The 18,156-nt window shown below is 31.5% G+C and overlaps 1 pseudogene; it reads right to left on the reverse strand.

Annotated features, from left to right (window-relative positions):
* Positions 1 to 2,630: 2,630 nt before the first annotated feature.
* LOC118609024 lies at positions 2,631 to 2,749 on the reverse strand (annotated as a pseudogene).
* Positions 2,750 to 18,156: the final 15,407 nt, after the last annotated feature.

Below are 18,156 nucleotides of genomic sequence, written 5' to 3' on the forward strand. Positions count from 1 at the left end.
GCTATTGATTTGATGAGAAATGGTTAAATCTTATTTTGAAAATAGATCCAGTTGAGTTTACTGATGAATTAAATGTAGCATGTGAGATAATTTTTAAAAAATCAAGTATGGCTGCAAAATTTTTAGAATTGGCAACTGGACAAATACAGTTTCCATTAATTGAGCTTAAGTATACTCTTGGAGTAACAATTTTGGGGGTGATATTAATGGGTCAGTTTTGGACATATGGAAACTGTAACGTCTACTAGATACAGTTGGACATACGAAAGTAGGAATTTGGGAAAGAAGTCTATTGGAGAAATAAAGTTGGGAGCATTACCATATTAATGATATTGAAAGAGATGAGACCGGATGAAATCAAAGCAAAAACTAAATAGAAGCCAGCAAAATAACCGAGTCAGGGGGCACTTTAGCATTAAAAAGTTCAGGAGAAAAGAGTAAGCCCCAGGGGATACTGATTAGGAGCAATCAGTTATGTATAAAGGGGAAAAAAAAACAAAAACAAAAAAGAGAAAGTTATGTTTTTTAAGCCAATTGAAGAAAGTATGTCTGTGAGTAGTGAGCAATCAGCAGGCTTAAATGCTGCTGAAAGTCAATTAAAATGATGACTGAGAACTAAGTTAAATGGGCTATTAATATCACAGCAGATTATGCAAGAAATGTTTAACATATATATCTTATTTTTATTTTGATTTCATGCTTACTTTCATTAGGATGAAAGTAAGTACTTTTTTTAAAAGTAAATCTTTGTACATGTGATTTAAAAAGTTATACAAATACTAATAACTTTTATTTATCAGTCTGTCAATCCAGATTAAAATATAAATCAATAAATCCTAAACAAAAATAATTTTTATATTAGTTTTTAATGTAGAGTTTATACAGTTGATGTGTCCTTTACGAAGGTAGCTTTCTCTTTCCTTTGTCTTTGCATCTATTCATGGTGCAGAAATAAAATGTAATGATACTACAGATATTTTACAACCATTTTTTGACTCTTCTCACAAGTGACAAGGAATTCTTTTTTTCTTCTCTCAGAATATTCATTATTGACAACACATTTTCTTTGGTCTGCCTGAGTCATATCCTTTTATGGTGGCAAATACTTGTTTTGTGAAGATAGAATTGATTTTAGAGAACTGATAATATGTAATTGATTCTTTTCTGGTTAAAATATTAATTAATCCATTTTGGTAACATTTTGAATTAAGTAAGGTAAAATGAGAGACTTAACTTAAAATGTTTGCTCCCCAAAAGTAACAACTGTAAAGTTATAAAAAATAATACTCCTTAATAAATGATAGACTTTCCTGTATGACTTGTTACTGGTTAATTTTAATAAGCATGTATTAAAGAACTACACCGTACTAGATGCCTTGCTAAATGCTGATTTTGAATTAAGATTAAAAGGAGAGTTTCTGCAGATATTTGGCTAAATAAAAAACTGTGCCAATTTTGCAAGATCATATTCTTTTGAAGATATAAATGCTGCTATAATTTATTGGAAATTACGTATTTGATTGAAAACTATGTATACTTAACATTTTATAGTGTTTTTACTGTCTTCAAATATATGCCATATGTAGTTTATATCTTTATAAAAGTCATTTCTGGTGTCTGTTATTAAATAAATTATTGTAAATAGTTTTATTATTTTATTTTTTAATTAAGAGATTTCTTTAAATACATTTTAATTAATCACATGAATTCTGTCACAGACACACAGCAGGATAATGCATATCACAGTATGTTAAGTTATTCTATAAATATTGCTACTTCTAGTATATGTTATATTCATCATTGTTATTTTTAATATACAAACTTCTAAATTTTAGGATGAAATTAATTTGCTTATTACAAAAAGCAGCTCAGAGAATCTATGATTCATTTTTATCTCTTTAATATGACCTCTATTGTAATGTAATTCATAATATTACCAATTTAAATAAAACGTGAATATTCCATTGAATCATTCTGATGTTTGCCCTGAACATGGAAGTTTTGGAGTAATTAACTAAATTTTTCACTTTGCTTCTAGATGTTTGGATTTGAGCTAACATAACCACTGTCATAATTATTTACAACCTCCCAAGCTATCCATAGAATTAGCTACTTTTAGATCTTTAATGCTTTCAACATATTATTAGCATTATCAATCAGTTTTTCAATTACTTCTGCAGGATCTAAATTTATTAAAGTCTTCAATTAATCCCATTAAAATTCACAACAACCATGTATATTTCAAACTAGTGTTTTGGTGTTCTCAAGTGATATTTAAAGAGCACTTTTCATGTCATAAACAACTCTTTCTAAGGGATAAGTTTCTCTCAACTGGCACTACTGTACTTTAAAAATTCCAGTAAACTTTATACATACAGGAACTAGTATGTCTTTTACAAAAAATATTCCATTCACCCTATTCTCCTCCTAAATTCTTTTTTAATTTAGCCATTACCTATATGAGTATGAACACAGTCCTCATACACAGGGTTATCTCCTCTTTAAAAAGTGATCGAACGTGGCTGATGATCATGCTGTGAAGCCATTAGTCAATAACCTGATCTTAAGCCAGTTACATTGTTCAGTTCAAAGTAGGGCCTTTTATTTTTTTCATTTTATTATTTTTAAAGCTCCTATAGCACCCGGTATGCCAAGGTGGTCTCCCATTCAAGTACTAACCAGGCCTGACCCTGCTTAGCTTCCGAGATCAGATGAGATCGGACATGTTCAGAGAGGCATGGCCATAAACCAAAGTAGGGCCTTTTAGCATTAAAGTTAGTTCTGCTAAAAGTTTCTGGTAAAAGACCTAATAGATGCTGTTATGACTCAACGTTTGTCTTACTAAAAGAGAGCTTGGCAAAATGGGATAAATTCTGCCCACTGTTTGTTTTTTACACTCTGAGAGCTAAGAATATTATATTTATAATTTTGTGACATGTGAAATTCAAACTTCAGTGATAATAAAGTTATATTTGAACATAGCCATGCTCATTTATTTATGTATTATTTGTGGCTGCTTTCACTGCTACAACAGTGATGCTGGGCAGTTGTGATAAAAACCAAAAAGCCACAAAGCCAACAATAATTACTATGTGATCCTTTAAAGAAGTTTGCCAAGCACAGTGGTAATGGATGGGACCTTGAAGCTTCAATATGTGACTTCAGTCAGATTCCTAAGGCCAATATTCACTTTATATAGGAAATATTTTTAAAAATAACCCAACTTTCCAGCTCAATATCAAGTCATCTTTTTTATCTAGTCCGACTTCTGATTATGTACTCCAGTTAAAATAAACTACAGAATGACATTCCTGTAAGTATTTGCCACTAGCTGGAGTTTCCCACTATTTTTTCACACTCTATAAACATAGTGGATAAGTTAGGTTCAGGTGCCAGGAACTTGTTGTCTACTTTGTGACATTCCAGTTAACCGAATTTCATTGTTTTCTAATGCTAGAATTTTTCTGTGACAGGATTTTCCACAGTGTGTACCATGAAACATTAGTTTCCCAGGATGCTCAAATGTGTTGCTAAATGAATCCGTATTCAAAATAAGTTAGAAAATCTCTTGTCTAAACAGATTTAAACAATTTCTCTTCTGAATGACTTCTTTGTCAACTGATTTAATATGCAAAATTCTTCAAACTTATTGGCTGTCAAACACCTTTTTAGGTGAAGCATGTCATGGGACTTCACTATTCTCTAAGGTGTCATAAACGTTTAGAAATTTAAAATTAGGTTAATAAGACTCTAAGATTAAAAACTGAGTTGCCTTTGTATCTTTAGTCAATCTACAGTTTTCCAACTCTAAATTTCTCTGACAAATCCATTATTTATTTTTATTTACTAACTAATATGTAAATAGCACCTTCTCTGTGCCAGGCATTATTCTACATACTTTCCAAATATTAACCTTCCAACTTGGGTGAATTTTTATCCAGACTTTACAGATGAGAAAACTGATTCAACAAAGAAGTAAGGTGATTTTTTCCAAGATCATTTAGCTATAAGGTATTAGAGCTATAATTCAAATTCAGACAGATTGCTTTCAGAGCCTATGATCTTAACCAATAAACTACTGGGTCTCCTGAACAAAGTCAAATCTATATGATGCAACATTTCTTTAAACACAAAAGTGTACTTGTCTGTGACACATTTGCTCTTGTCAAAGGAAATTTCTCATCAACTAATATGATCTGTTTTGCATATGATTTCCAATGTGGATAAAGAGACTGTAAACTAAAATAACAATGACAACAAAAATAACAAAAAAGGAAAAATTTGGGAAACGACTTAACCAAGTGTTCATTATCCCCCTGCATTAGTTAGCTTAGGCTGCCATAACAAAATAACTAACACAGGGTTGTTAAAAACAAAACTTAATTTCTTATACTCTTGGAGGCTGGTAAGTCCAAGATCAATGTACTGCAAGTAGGTTTCATTCTAAAGTCTTTTCTCTTGGCCCGTAGGCATCCATCATCTCACTTTGTACCTATATGACCTCTTTCTGTATGAATGTAGACAGAGAGAAAGATTGAGAGAGCGAGCCCTCTGGTGTCTCTTCTTATAAGAGCACCAGCTCTATTAGATCAGGGCTCCAGCCTTATGACTTTATTTAACCTTAGTTACTTCTTTATAGGTCCTGTATCCCAAATACAGTGACTTTGGGGATTAGTCTTTCAACATATGAATTTTGGGGGGATACATTCAGTCCATAGTACTTCCCCATGGGCACCTTCACAGGCACCTTTACATTTAGGTTGGAATCGTTTAACTAGTACTTGTCAATAAACTAAGAGCAAAAGTGATATGTGGGCCAAGGTGATTAAGAGGCAATTTTTTTTTCTCCTTTCCTGATTTGGTGTCCTGAGAGACTACACATTTCAAATGATGTATTTCCAAACTGGAGGAGAGGAGTGGGTAACTATTATGTACAGTGTACCACATTGTAAGAGAAAAATGTAACTAGCATTAATATTCCTAAATTAGTTGTTATTTCACCATAAAATATTCTAGAAGCCATGATTTTTTTCTCATCTTTTTGAATCTACATAAAACAATTAATTTTCTCAGGTCTTCTATAAAATACATATTATATGGAAAAAAGTATTTTAAAAAGCAGCAGGAAGGAACAATAACTAAATATAGTAAATTGGTTATAATTTCTTATTTGCCAGGACATAACTCTGACCTTTAACAAATCATATAACTTCTCTGGACCTTGGTGTCCTCAAAAATATTGGCCAGATTGACTGGATATCTCTAAGACTATTTCAAATCCATTAGTATAACATAATATAAAATTAGAGAAAACATAATTTTTCTTGGACATGGTAAGATATTAAAACTCTAAAACTATATAAATATTTCAATCTGTTTTAATTCATACTATTTTATGCTTAAGATATAACTCATAATCACCATAAGCAGCAAACTCATATACAAGAGAAAAGACTTTAAATAATTGCATTAAAATTTAAAACCATAAATTTATTTTCATAGGGCTTTAAATACCTTTTAACAATAAAAATGTCAAAATATATGAAATATTACAGAGGCATTTTGTTGTCTATATTAACTTGGGCTGCCGTAACAAACTTCCACAGATGGGGAAATTTATGTTCTCACAGTTCTTCAAGCTAGAAGGCCAAAATCAATGTTCTAGCAGGGTTGGTTTTGGGTGAAATTTCTCTTTCTGGCTTACAGGTGGCTGTTTTCAGGCTGTGTCCTTATGTTGACTTTCTTCTTATATGAATACTAGTCATATTAGACTAGGACCACACTCTTATGACCTCATTTTACTATTGATGACTTCCTTTAAGGACCCGTCACCAAATAGAGTCACAATAGGAGGTTATAACTTCAACATACAAATTTGGGGGAGAAACAAATGAGTATATAATATTGTCATATTTAATATTTTTCTTTTCAACTATTAGTGATAAAATATGCTTACTTTTTAATCGCAGATATTGGCAACTGATATTTGGTATAGGAACACAAGACAAATTTCGAAGTTCGATATCATATACTTTATCCTAAATTATTTTCAGATAAATTATTATCAGATAAAGTTATTCCATTTTGACATCATTTTTTTTTCCTTAAGCATCTCTAAGTTCCAATTTTTACTTTACAAAATGAGGAATAAAATGCCTATATCATAGAGTATTATCTCATAAGACAAATTAAAAGTAGTTCTTAAAAAGCAATGAACATACTAAGCACAATAAAAGATTGCTATTCTCTTTACACTGCAAATTAAATATTAGTTTCATTTTAATGCTTCCCCCCAAGCAACTAAATAAGATAAGAGCTTAAATCTGAAAAAAATATAACAAGTTTAACAAGTTTAAGAGAAATATGATTGAAAAAACGCATTGTTCTAGGTTTACACTATAAAATTTGAAACTGTAAATTTTAGATGACCAGAAAACATTATTAACATTCTTCTGCATATTCTGCAGAAGACTTATATGTGTGGTTGTCATTAATGAAGCCCAGTAACAGCTTTTGAAGGAAGAAGCAGTGTCAGGAGTAGTGATGTAACCAGCATGAATACATGAAATTAGGATATTTCAGAGGCAAGAAGATCCATATTGTTTCTTTATAAACAGATTCCAAAGAGTTGTGCCATTGTGAATAACAACAACATTACTATTTTTTTCTTATGATGGGAGATGTGAAATTATCTAGGAACAGCATATTTTACTATAAAGATTACAAAGTCCACAAAACAAAACAAAACAAAACGAACAAACAAAATAAAAACCCTTTACCAAGAAACTCCTCTGTTCAAAGGGCAACCCTAGTGTTGGGCTTCCCACAGGACTTCAGAAGGAAACTGGAGTAATTGTATTAAAAGAAAGAATAATCCCAATAGTTTAAAGGACTTGGCTACATCTGATTTATACTAAAAACATTCTCTTCCTTTTAAAATAAGCTTATTTGCATGGGTTTCTATTCCTTGCAACCAATGTTATCTGGCAAATGTGCATGGCATAGTAACAAAGTGAGTAAGGGTTTTCTATAGAAATAAAGAATTGGGAATTATGAGCACGTGGAAAAGATTGTTCTCAAAACTCAGATATTTTGATTGCTACTTGTGTGCTCTTTAGGCTAAAATTGTATCATTGGAAAGCTTAGCTTTGTCAACAGCAACAAATAGTCTTACAAATTCTACTTATTTTTCTCTATGCTGAGTATAGATCATGTGGTCACAGGGTTATCTGACTTGTACAATTCGACAAGAAAGAAAGATACTTTAAAAAGGGTAATAAAGATAAACTCTTCACCCTGAGCTCACATACACTGATTTCCAAGGTGTCTGCAGGATTATTAGCTGCTTAATTTTGACAGGCCTCAGTAAGACTGATAGATACTTTACTTAGTACATTGCTTTATGATTTAATAGTAGCTCTCCTATATCAACCTTGCATTAAATAAGGACACACAACGAGATTGAATTGTAGCTTTACTGACTTCGCAAGAATCACTGAAATAAATACCAGACCCAGAATTGTACATCTAGATGTCTGGAATTTTTGAGTACTAATTTCAAATTCTCTATTTCTATAGGATAACCCTTGCTTTTTTTGAAAAAAAAAATGTTAGTGGATTATTGATAAATGCATATGAAGTGCATAATGAATATGCTGTATGCTATATGAGGTCCTAAGAGCCTTACTTTTAGAAACAACTGAAAAATCAGGTAGTCCCTTAAAAGTACATAAAAAGGGTAATTGAAAATAAAAGGCGATTTGTCTTGGTAACATTGGTAATAACTAAAGCTACAGATATTTTATATCTCCAAAATATCAGAAATAGTAAGTGTTACTAAGAATAATTAGGAAAAATATCATAATACTAAACCTATACTCTTTGTACTTTTTTATAGCTCTATTTTGGAATACATTATTCTTATATACGTACAAAATGGTTTTTATAAAGAATGTAGTTTTCAGATCTAATCCTTTACTTTCTGAGTATAGTTTTAAAAAATTATTGCAGAAATGATTCCGCAATGTAGAAATGTAGAAAGAAATGTAGAAAGAGTTAGGATTATATGAAGAATAAGTCAAATTGAAGTGTAGAATACCAAAGAAAAATGCCAGGCTACGAACTGCTTACTAGGTCAGCACAATGAATGCCATAGAGTTAAGTGTTGATTAAAAGTTGAAAAAAAAAAAAAAGTGATTCAAGTGAATAAGAATAGACATACAGAAGATAGAAACAAATGAAATGGGAATCCTGGATTGTTTTAGTTTTCCCATGACAACTGAAAAAGTAAATGGCTGTTCTATATGCATAAAATAAAACTACATGCAATTCAGCGATGCTTAAATCTTTTTTAGCTGTTAAACTTTTCTTCTGCAATATACACACTTACTAAATATGTCATCACATTTATCATCATCTATTGTATGTCTCTAATAACATACGAAGCAACCTGAAAACAATCTGAAGTTTGCTGTAAAATATTTTTAAACTATGTAAATTGTATTTATAAAACATTTACTTAGGGGTCATGATAGTAGACCTCCCAGCATCCATGTAATCTCAGATGGCTATATGTAGCCAGTCAAATGAATCTCTTTCTCTATCTCTCTCTCTGTCTCTCTCTGCCTCTCTGTCTCACTCTGTCCCTCTGTCTCTGTCTGTCTGTCTGTCTGTCTGTCAGTCTGTCTCTCTCTCTCTCTTTCTCATTCTCTCTCTTTTTGGATAGTGACTGTGGTAGGAATGGACATGTGTTCTAGTTCTATCCAAGGAGTCAAAACTTAAAATATGTCTAGTGTTCCTAGAAATATTTTCTCATTTCTAATTTAAAATCATAGGAAAGGATGGCTTCTTGACTCTCAGAATATCTGTGGCTTATCTGATTGTTAGCCCTAAAACTATGACAGATGTTGGACAACCATGAGGGAAAATAGTCTCAGAAAGAAAAAAAGTTGATAATGAGGAAGCTAGAACAGGAAGAGGGAAAATATCTTGATCTTCCATGATATTATTGAAGTTCTGACCAAAATATATCTGGGGCTCTATGCTAAATTTGGGAACCTTAGATGTGACAATAAATTTTTCTGGTGTTTTAGCTGTTTTTAAGTGGAATTTTTCTGATTATTCCTCTTTAAAACATGATGCATAAAAACAGATTTTAAATGTAAAATTCTGTTAACTGATTTCTTACTCATAAAACAACTGGGAAAAAAATTACCTAAATTAAAAAAAAGTATATATATAATGTATATATAAAATGGTTATATGTATATCTAACCAATGTTTTGATTTAATCTAATTATTTAATACATTCTTTTCTTTTTGAAAGGTATTTCTCAAAGTCAAATAATCGCAAAGATTATTCTAACTAAACCTGCCTCTTCTCCTTGGATGTCCTCTGCTGAGATCTATCAAGGTTTTGGTGGGGAGGGGAGAAGGTTGTTTGCTTGCTTTTTAATCCTTTTATTGACAATGTCTATATCCACACTTGAGCCTATTTCCCATCCATTTCAATAGGTCTCTGCTCCTTTTACTCCAGTGCTGTCCTTGCAGATCAATAGCTTTGTGTAAGAGAACAGAAGCTTTCCTCAAATCCAAATGGATTACCACTAGTATATTTTTCCATTAAACTGCATTTTTAATGTGAGAAAAAAATTCATAATTAATATATCCAACTGAGTTTTCCTTGATTCTATTTTAGTAGTCATCATGTGGGAACATACTACTTTAATCAATTTAGGGAATTGACAACCTGTCTGTAAATGGAAAGAGGGATACCTATTACAAGGGCACATTTTCCCAAGAGGTCTCAGGATGATTCTGTGAAGCTAAGCACATTATTCCATTTATTTACCTTTTCAATTTCCTCATGGTACATAATAAAGATGGTATTGTTTGGGGAGATGTAAAACATGAAAAAGTACTTCAAAAGGTTTTTGTTGTTCTAGGATAATGACCCTATTAACTTTAGTTACTCTAGTTTTCTTAACCAAGCAATTGAGAAATGGGGACTATTAGAGTCTTTGGTAATTTATGCTATATTTTCATAACACTTCTTATTTTAATTATTGCCTTTAATCTATTGGAGTTGGAAACACAATCTTGTACTTTTCTTTCATCAAAAATGGCCTGTACTTCTGTCATTTATATATATCAGAATTAGATTGGATGGCCACTTGAGAATATAACTGAACTAAGACATTGAATTTCCTTAGATTGTCAAAGCAAAAGCAATGACAGAATAAAACAAACAAAAATAAATATTTACCTAAACAGTAAAACAATTTAGAAATAATGTATTGTTTATGCAATAAATAGAACATAATTTCATCTCTAAGCTAAAATAAATGATTTACGTACTCAGTCACACCTTCATGGCTCACCCCCTCTTGAATATATATATTTTTAATAACCACTAATATTTAAAAATTAGTTTTAATATAAATCTAAAATAATTTATTCAAAACACATAGAATGAAATGTATTTTAAAATTTCATTTCTCTTTTATGAAGATGAGATGGTATATATATTTAATATGTAATAGTCTCATCAGAATCTGGGTCAGCACCCTATAATCATTCATATTTATGCAATAGAAGACATAAATATTCACAATATATTGGACTATAACCTCTTTTCATTTCAGATCAGGGTTTGGTAACAAAATGTTTATTTTAAACATCAGAAAAAGTCTTTTCATTTTCAGATATTTTGATAATGGAAATGTAGATAAAGGATTTAAAAGCTGTATTTAATTTAATATATATCTCATGATAGATATTTTAATAAATGTTTGCTAAATAGATCTTGGATGGGAACTAATTTAGTATTATAATGAGAAAAACACAAGACTGTAAGTTAGGTGATTTTCTAGTCTTATCTCTATTACTAAAATCCTCTAGATATTCATAGGTCATATTTATTTGTTTTTTGAATCAATGTAATTTTGACGTTGAGAAAGGAGGAACCAAAAATTGGCATACTTCTCTTTAGTTGTCATGTACACAAATATAATAGTGTTTGGTGATTCTGAAAATACATTGTGTTTCTAGCAAAAGCCAGGGAAGCTTCCATGATAATCTTGACTCTTTGAAGACCATTATCTTGACTAGCAGATCTTTAATGAAATCAATGGAGAAATAAAATAGATAATTTAGAAGGATTTTGTTTGTTTGTTTAGTTTTTCCATTCTCACCGCATTTAAATAAAATTTGTGTGAGAAAGTTTCTTTAGGAGTTTTATATTAACCTTTACATTTCTTTAGTTCTAACAGTTTAAAAAAGTTGTTTCAAGTTATAGAGTTTACTTCTTTGCTCAGAAAATATAGCGATTATTCTGTGAATAGTCACTTTGGTCAATATCGAAGAAAGAGAAATGGAGACATTTAAAAAATAATTTCTTCAGAATAAAAGTAATTAAAACCAAAGTTAAATACTTTGAGGAAACCTTTAGTAAAGAAATATGGTTCATTGTGCTTTTACCTACTCTTATATTTTAGCTTAATTATGTAAAGTGTGTATCCTCTTCCCATTATCACTGACAACTTACATTTACTCCAAAAGGACATTGGAATATATTTTTTAATTGTGGTAAAATTTACATAACAAAATGTACCATTTTAACCATGTTCAAAGTATATATATCAGTGCGACATTAAACACATTCAGTACTGTTTATGTTCATCTCTACTGTCCATTTTCAGAAAGTTTTTACTTTTACAAACTGAAATTCTGTGCAAAAACTCCCCATTTCCCTCTTTTCCCAGCCCCTGGTAACCACTAATCTACTTTCTGTCTCTATGAATGTGACTACTCTAGGTGCCATATGTAAGAAGAACCACACATTTTTTGTCCTTTTGTGTCTACCTTATTTCACTTAACATAATGTCTTTAAGATTCATCTATGTCGTAGCATGTATCAGACTTTCACTCCTTTTTTAAGACTAAATAATATTTTATAATATGGAATATGTTTTTTAATGTAAATAACTTCTCTACTTTTTGTTTAGCCCTTACGATGGTGGTACGGTAGCTTTTTGTGATGCTGCATTGTTACTGTATGTGATTGCGCTCTCAAAGGCAGCAAAACATAGACAGCAATTTACTATTCACCAAATAAAATATATTTATCCTAGTCTATACCAGTACCAAAGCATAAAACCAGAAATTGACTCACTCCAAAGTATAAATAAAATCACTATCTGTCAACAACGGGTAAAATAATAAATATTTAACATTTATAGTTAAAGTCAATATATTTAGTTGGAAAGTAACAATTCAATTTATTAGCCAAACTGTTTTAGAGATGTTGTTTGACTTTTTTTAAAAAAAGAAAAAGCTTATTACAATTTTCTGCTGATTTTATTCTCAACCACCGAAAGTTCTGGTATTCTGTTTTAATAGCCATTTCCTTGTTCATATATGTATCTCTCTGTTCATTTGATACCCAAAATGAAGGTCACTAAATAATGCCAAAATATATGTATCTGCATATTGTTTTATATTTTCATATTAATTTAATGGACTTTTACTGGTTTTCAGCCAAGTAAATAGTAGATTTCATATTTCTCAGAATTATATTTTATTTCAAATGTGCATGTTGTGTGAATACAGAAGCCAAGGAATGTCAATATCAAGTAAATTGCATTGACAGCTTTTGAGCAAACTAAGCTTTTAGTAGGACCTGCATTTTCAAATTATCCTGTCTCTGCTACATGGTTATGGTCAAAACACCTTTAATTATATGTTTTAGACATTTTATTTACATAGCAAAAATATTTCAAAGGGCCAAATTTAAATTCCACAGTGTATACAAACCTAAAGGGTTAAAAACAGGTCTGAGCCAGATTGGAAGTAATTAATTTAGTAATTGTCAGGAATGAATAAGTAGAGCATGAGAAAGAATATTTGTTATGTGCATAAGGAAGGCTCTGGATTTCCAATTAACATTAAAGCAGCATCAGCATAAAATGAACATTAATATTCTACACAATAATTGTCAACCTTTGTAGTGTGTGTGTGTTTTTGTTTGTTTGTCCCCCCCACCACCACTGCTTTAACTATTCTCAAGAAGGTGCAATTATTCCTGGCCGACTGAGAAGGATCGTGGGTTTATGCTATGTTCTACTCCTATTCTTACTGATAATTACAGGCTTTTATTGTGTACTTAATACAAACCATGCTGAAAACCTTCTATGGATTATCTCTTTTAATTTCAGCACAGTCCTATGAAATAAACAGTATTTTTATATTAATTTTGCAAATAGGATATTATATGGCTTTGTAAGACCATTGGATAAGTGGCTGTGCCTCCATGTTTGATTTCTAATTATAAACTCTACCATAATTCATACTTTATATCACATTTTACCATTTTCCAAACACTTTTGTGTACCTTGTCTCAATATCAACAAACCAACCCTATATAATTGTTGTTATCTGGATTGCACATGAGGGAATCAAGACAGAAAAACTAAGTCGCCATGATGACAAAATTAGGAAGTCATTCATTTCCTAACTAAACATGCCTCTCTTTCTCTTCTTTAATGTCTCAAAATTATTTTTATTTATAAAGGTATAAAGTAAAGCAAATTTTATGTAGCCCATGGTTTGTCGTAGTCTCACAAGTTTTTCTAACTTTGCCTTGGTTATATGCATAGATAAAATTGAGATTAAAATAAAATTCCACATTCTCCTTTATTTAGAAAAATTAACAAATCTGACTACATAGTAGCAAACAGATGAAACTGAGCAGGACTGCCTTCTCAGAAAGGACATGAACTGTCTAGTTCACAGTTCCCACCATTCCATTTGTTTTACATTGGAACTATGTCACTTATCAAGATGCCCACATCTGAATTTAGTTGAATCTTATATAGTTGTGTTAGAAGAAACTTTATTTTCACTAGATTGCACATTGTTTCTTTTAACTGGAATATGAATCTCTGCACCCCTCCACTTATGAAATTAAATCTTTTAAGACACAAGTTAATTTCTTCTCCATTAATTCCCAGATAATTTTACCACATTATAACAACTGCTGTTTGAAACCCTATCAAAGCAAAATTTACGCTAGACAATGGTAAACAGGGAAGGAGGACTTTATGCAAGACTACTGCAATAGCGGAAAAAGACCAGAATACAGACTGAGCTCACCTCTGTAAAACAAAAGGCAGAGATGGAGCTAGTGCAAAAGTACAGGAGGATGATAGGAGAGAGGTTGATCAATGGAACATGTGGATCCCATTGAGTTATTTCTGAGTTTGCAACTGTTTTTCTTTGTAATTAGGCTATCTGTGTTTGGTCATTAGCACTGGCACAATGAATGCCCCTATCCATCCACAGAAACTAGGACGTAGGGTGCTACTCCCTCGATGATTACATTACAAAAGGATGACTCCCAGGTCCTTGAGAAGGACATTGCTGGGTTGTGAATCAGGTAAGATGTTTTTGAAGAGGCTTATATCTCAAAGGGGCAGAGAAAATTTATAATTGCAAGTTTTATAAAGTAAATGTCCTAAGAGATGGGAGATCACATGCCAAGTTAGGAAGAAGCCTGACTAAAGATTAATTCAGCTGAAGGGAAGATTATGGCAGTCTTGGTAACCCCATGTAATTACTTGTGTCAAGGACTGCCAATTTTTGGTCTATGTCTATTGTACCCTTTTCCCTTTATTAATTAGAATTCAGAGTTTAATGCTGGGCATTAACTGACTGATAAATACAGCATATCCCAGCCTCTATTGCCAATGAGTATGTCGTTTGACTTAATTCTGGAAAATGAAAAGTGAGTGGATATGAAGTACGGTACCTCTAGAAAGGAAAGAGTCTTGGTTGCTCCTTTGCCTTCTTCATGCCTTGTTGGATGGAATGTTGACAGGATACTAGGAACTAGAACAGACATCTTACATTACAACATGGAAACTACACGTAGATGGCAGAGTAAATTGGTAGCCTGTCCTGTTAAAAGATATTACTTTTTTAAGATAAAATTATAACTCTCCTACAGATATAAAAATTAGCAAGTATTAAAGATTTCATTTAAATCATTAATGAGAAAACTGGTAAGATGTTAATAATCAGTTCAAAGGAGAATCTAAAGAACAGAATATTTATGAATCCAGAATATTATAGTGAATGTGAAAATAGAGGCAAAAGTGGAAAGTAAAATTTGTCTCTTGATACCAAATGCATTTGTATATGTATTAAGAAGAATAATTTGCTTTCATATCAATTTTCTACAATTAACAGAGCTGTAAAATAGCTCCGCCAGATTCAGAATCAGATAACTCTGAAGAGTGCACTATAAACAGTGCATAGCTTTCCATTGAGCACATTCCCCACCCCATTTTTTCTTACAGTCCTAAACTTTGTGCAACTAGTATATCATTATTCAGATGACTATAATCTAGATGGTCATGTGAGAGAAACGTAAACAGATATGCTATATTTTAAGTGGCTGTATTTTTTGGTCTTATTTATAAGTCTTTATCCTTTGGTATAACAGCCAAACATTAAGCTAAATACTTTTCACTGGTTATTAAATATATTCTGTCTTGAAAGATCTCATTGACATCTTTAAAAAAATTTGAGAATACAGTTAAAGTATCTTATTTCTTCTTTACTCCCTATCACTCCCATTACTCAGACTATTCATTGAGATGTTCTACAAATATTTGTAGAGGGATTATTTAGAACCTAATTTGATATTATTCTAGGGAATAATGACCAGAGCGATGTAGATATTTAACTCCACCTACTATGAAGCAAAGTTGTGAAATAATCTAAGCTCTAGAATTAATTAAAAATGAAAGATGCCAGCATTACTCCTCTCTAATACTAACATTAACTATACTAGTGCTCGAGACTTGAGAAATTTTCATAAAAGGAGTTTTTTTTTTTTTTTTTTTTTTTTTTTTTTGCAAAGCCATTTGGGAACAGAATTGAAAGATGATCTCAACAGTAAGTTTTCATTACTTATTTGAAATCTTGAATTATGTATAAAATTGAAGTGCTAATGTTTTTAGAAACCAAATATACCTAAGTTAGGACATTTATTTATGATAACTGAGTATAGTGTACATAAAGGTAATTAAACTGATTTTAACCCAAAACCGTTGTTTTTACTTGATATTCAACCTACTATTTTAACAAAACTTTTACTTGAACAGCGAGAAGAAAGTCAAATTCATTTGTTTTCCCTTATTTAATTCACATCAACTAATTCTATGATTAAAGTGAATGCACAAGAAGAAACTTGGTCCAAGAAATATTGTTCATTTTCCAGAAGTAGCTTAAAAATTATTAACATGTAATAAGGATAATAATAGCAGCACTGTTAATTGATAACTTACTGTGTATCATGTATTTTACAAAAGATTGGTGTAATATGTAACCCTCACTTAAATATTCATGTATCCTTTATTTATTTAAATATAGTCCCTCACTTTCTGCATGCTCAGGCATCATTCTTATTATTTGTAGTATATAAATGAACCAGTCTGAGAGTTTTTGAGCTAATAGAACCCAATTCACTTCATGGGAATATGACCTGTTCCTTGTATTCAGAAGAACTCCTCTCTTGGATTAATGCTCTGCTTTTACTGTCTTTAAATTTTAAACTTTATTCTAAATTGGCATTTTGAATGTGAAAGCTTATGTGAAAATAGAGAAAGAGCATGAGCAAAAGAGGTGCCCACAATATGCATGTTTCCTGCCTGCACCATTCATACATAGCATTTATAGTGCCCCATGATCACAGAATTCTGGTAGATCATTGATGTGTGAGAATTCAGTGGGACTCAAAGCAAATACTAGATGAATAACTCTTGGAAGCTGCCAACTTCTTATGCAGGAAATGGCTGCATAGAAGGAAAGGGGGAGGTAGTGAAACCCATAGTTCCTTTTCCTTCCACTAACCCATTACTCGTCAGTTAGCCAAAGGTAGAGAGTACGGTAGAATATGCATGTATTAAGATGTCAAATAAAAAGGGTGGAATTGCTCAGTGTTTCCAACTGTCAGTTTAGGATGATATATATGAATAATTACTGTGATTTTTACATATTAAATTCTCTCACATCTTCATTTAAACTGGCATTGCATAATAAAAAGGGGAATAGTAAAATCCATTGCTAATACTTTAAAATTTAAATATTTTTTTACATGTAATTACTTTAAATGGTATATAAAAACACCATGACAAGTCGAGAAAGAAAAACCACAAAAAATGTTTTTATATTTTAATACCTATTTTGGAGCAAGGAGACTCACATTTTCATTTTTCACTGGAGCCCATAAATTTTGCAGCTTGCATTATTTGGAACTTATATTCTCATGAGGAAATAGTAAACAAACCATTAATATGAAGATATGGAAGTGTTATAATATGAGAAGAGAATAGATAGTGATGAGGGGAAGAAGTATTTCAGATAAGGATTTCAGGGAAGAGATTCCATATTTTTGATAAGCAACATTATAACAGAGACCTAAATGACAGAAAGGAGCCAGATATGATAACACCTGTGGAGAACCTAGGAAGGAGGGAACAATATAAGGAAAATCCTAGATATGGGAAATAGTTTCATGAGTTTCAGAAATGGAAAAACAGAACAAAACAAAAACTGAAAAACACTGAGGCCTGAGCAGAGTGAGCAGAAGCAGATTGGTGAGGGGAGGAGAGAAAGCCAAATTTTAAGGAGCAGCAAGTTGGAATTTTAGAAAGGAGTTTTTGTTTTGTTTTGTCGTTGTTGTTGTTGTTTGTTTTTTTTTTGTTGTGGTGGTTTTTTGTTTTTGTTTTTGTTTTTGCTTTTAGGATTGCACAGCTAATAAGCAAGAGAGCCAGGACTAAAAACTAATTAATCTGCCTAGAAGATCTACACACACATCTACTATGTTATACTCTGAATGTAGACACTGCCTACTGTAAAAACAGTATGATCTGAACAATGAAGCAGATCATTTTATTCCAGCTATTGCAATAGTAAAGAACATTAATTATCTAGGAATGCCTCAAAGCAAAAGAAGAGTGCCCGGCCTGTTGTGGAGGTAAGGAAACAAGAGAGTCCTGGGAAAGAAGAGGCAGGTTTCACATTGGAATATAAGAAGAATGGCTGGTCCTTTTGCCTAATTTTTTTTCAATTTAATAATACTGTTTGCCTGTG

The sequence above is a fragment of the Rousettus aegyptiacus genome, unplaced genomic scaffold (genome assembly GCF_014176215.1).
Source record: "Rousettus aegyptiacus isolate mRouAeg1 unplaced genomic scaffold, mRouAeg1.p scaffold_m13_p_10, whole genome shotgun sequence".
Lineage (NCBI taxonomy): Eukaryota > Metazoa > Chordata > Mammalia > Chiroptera > Pteropodidae > Rousettus > Rousettus aegyptiacus.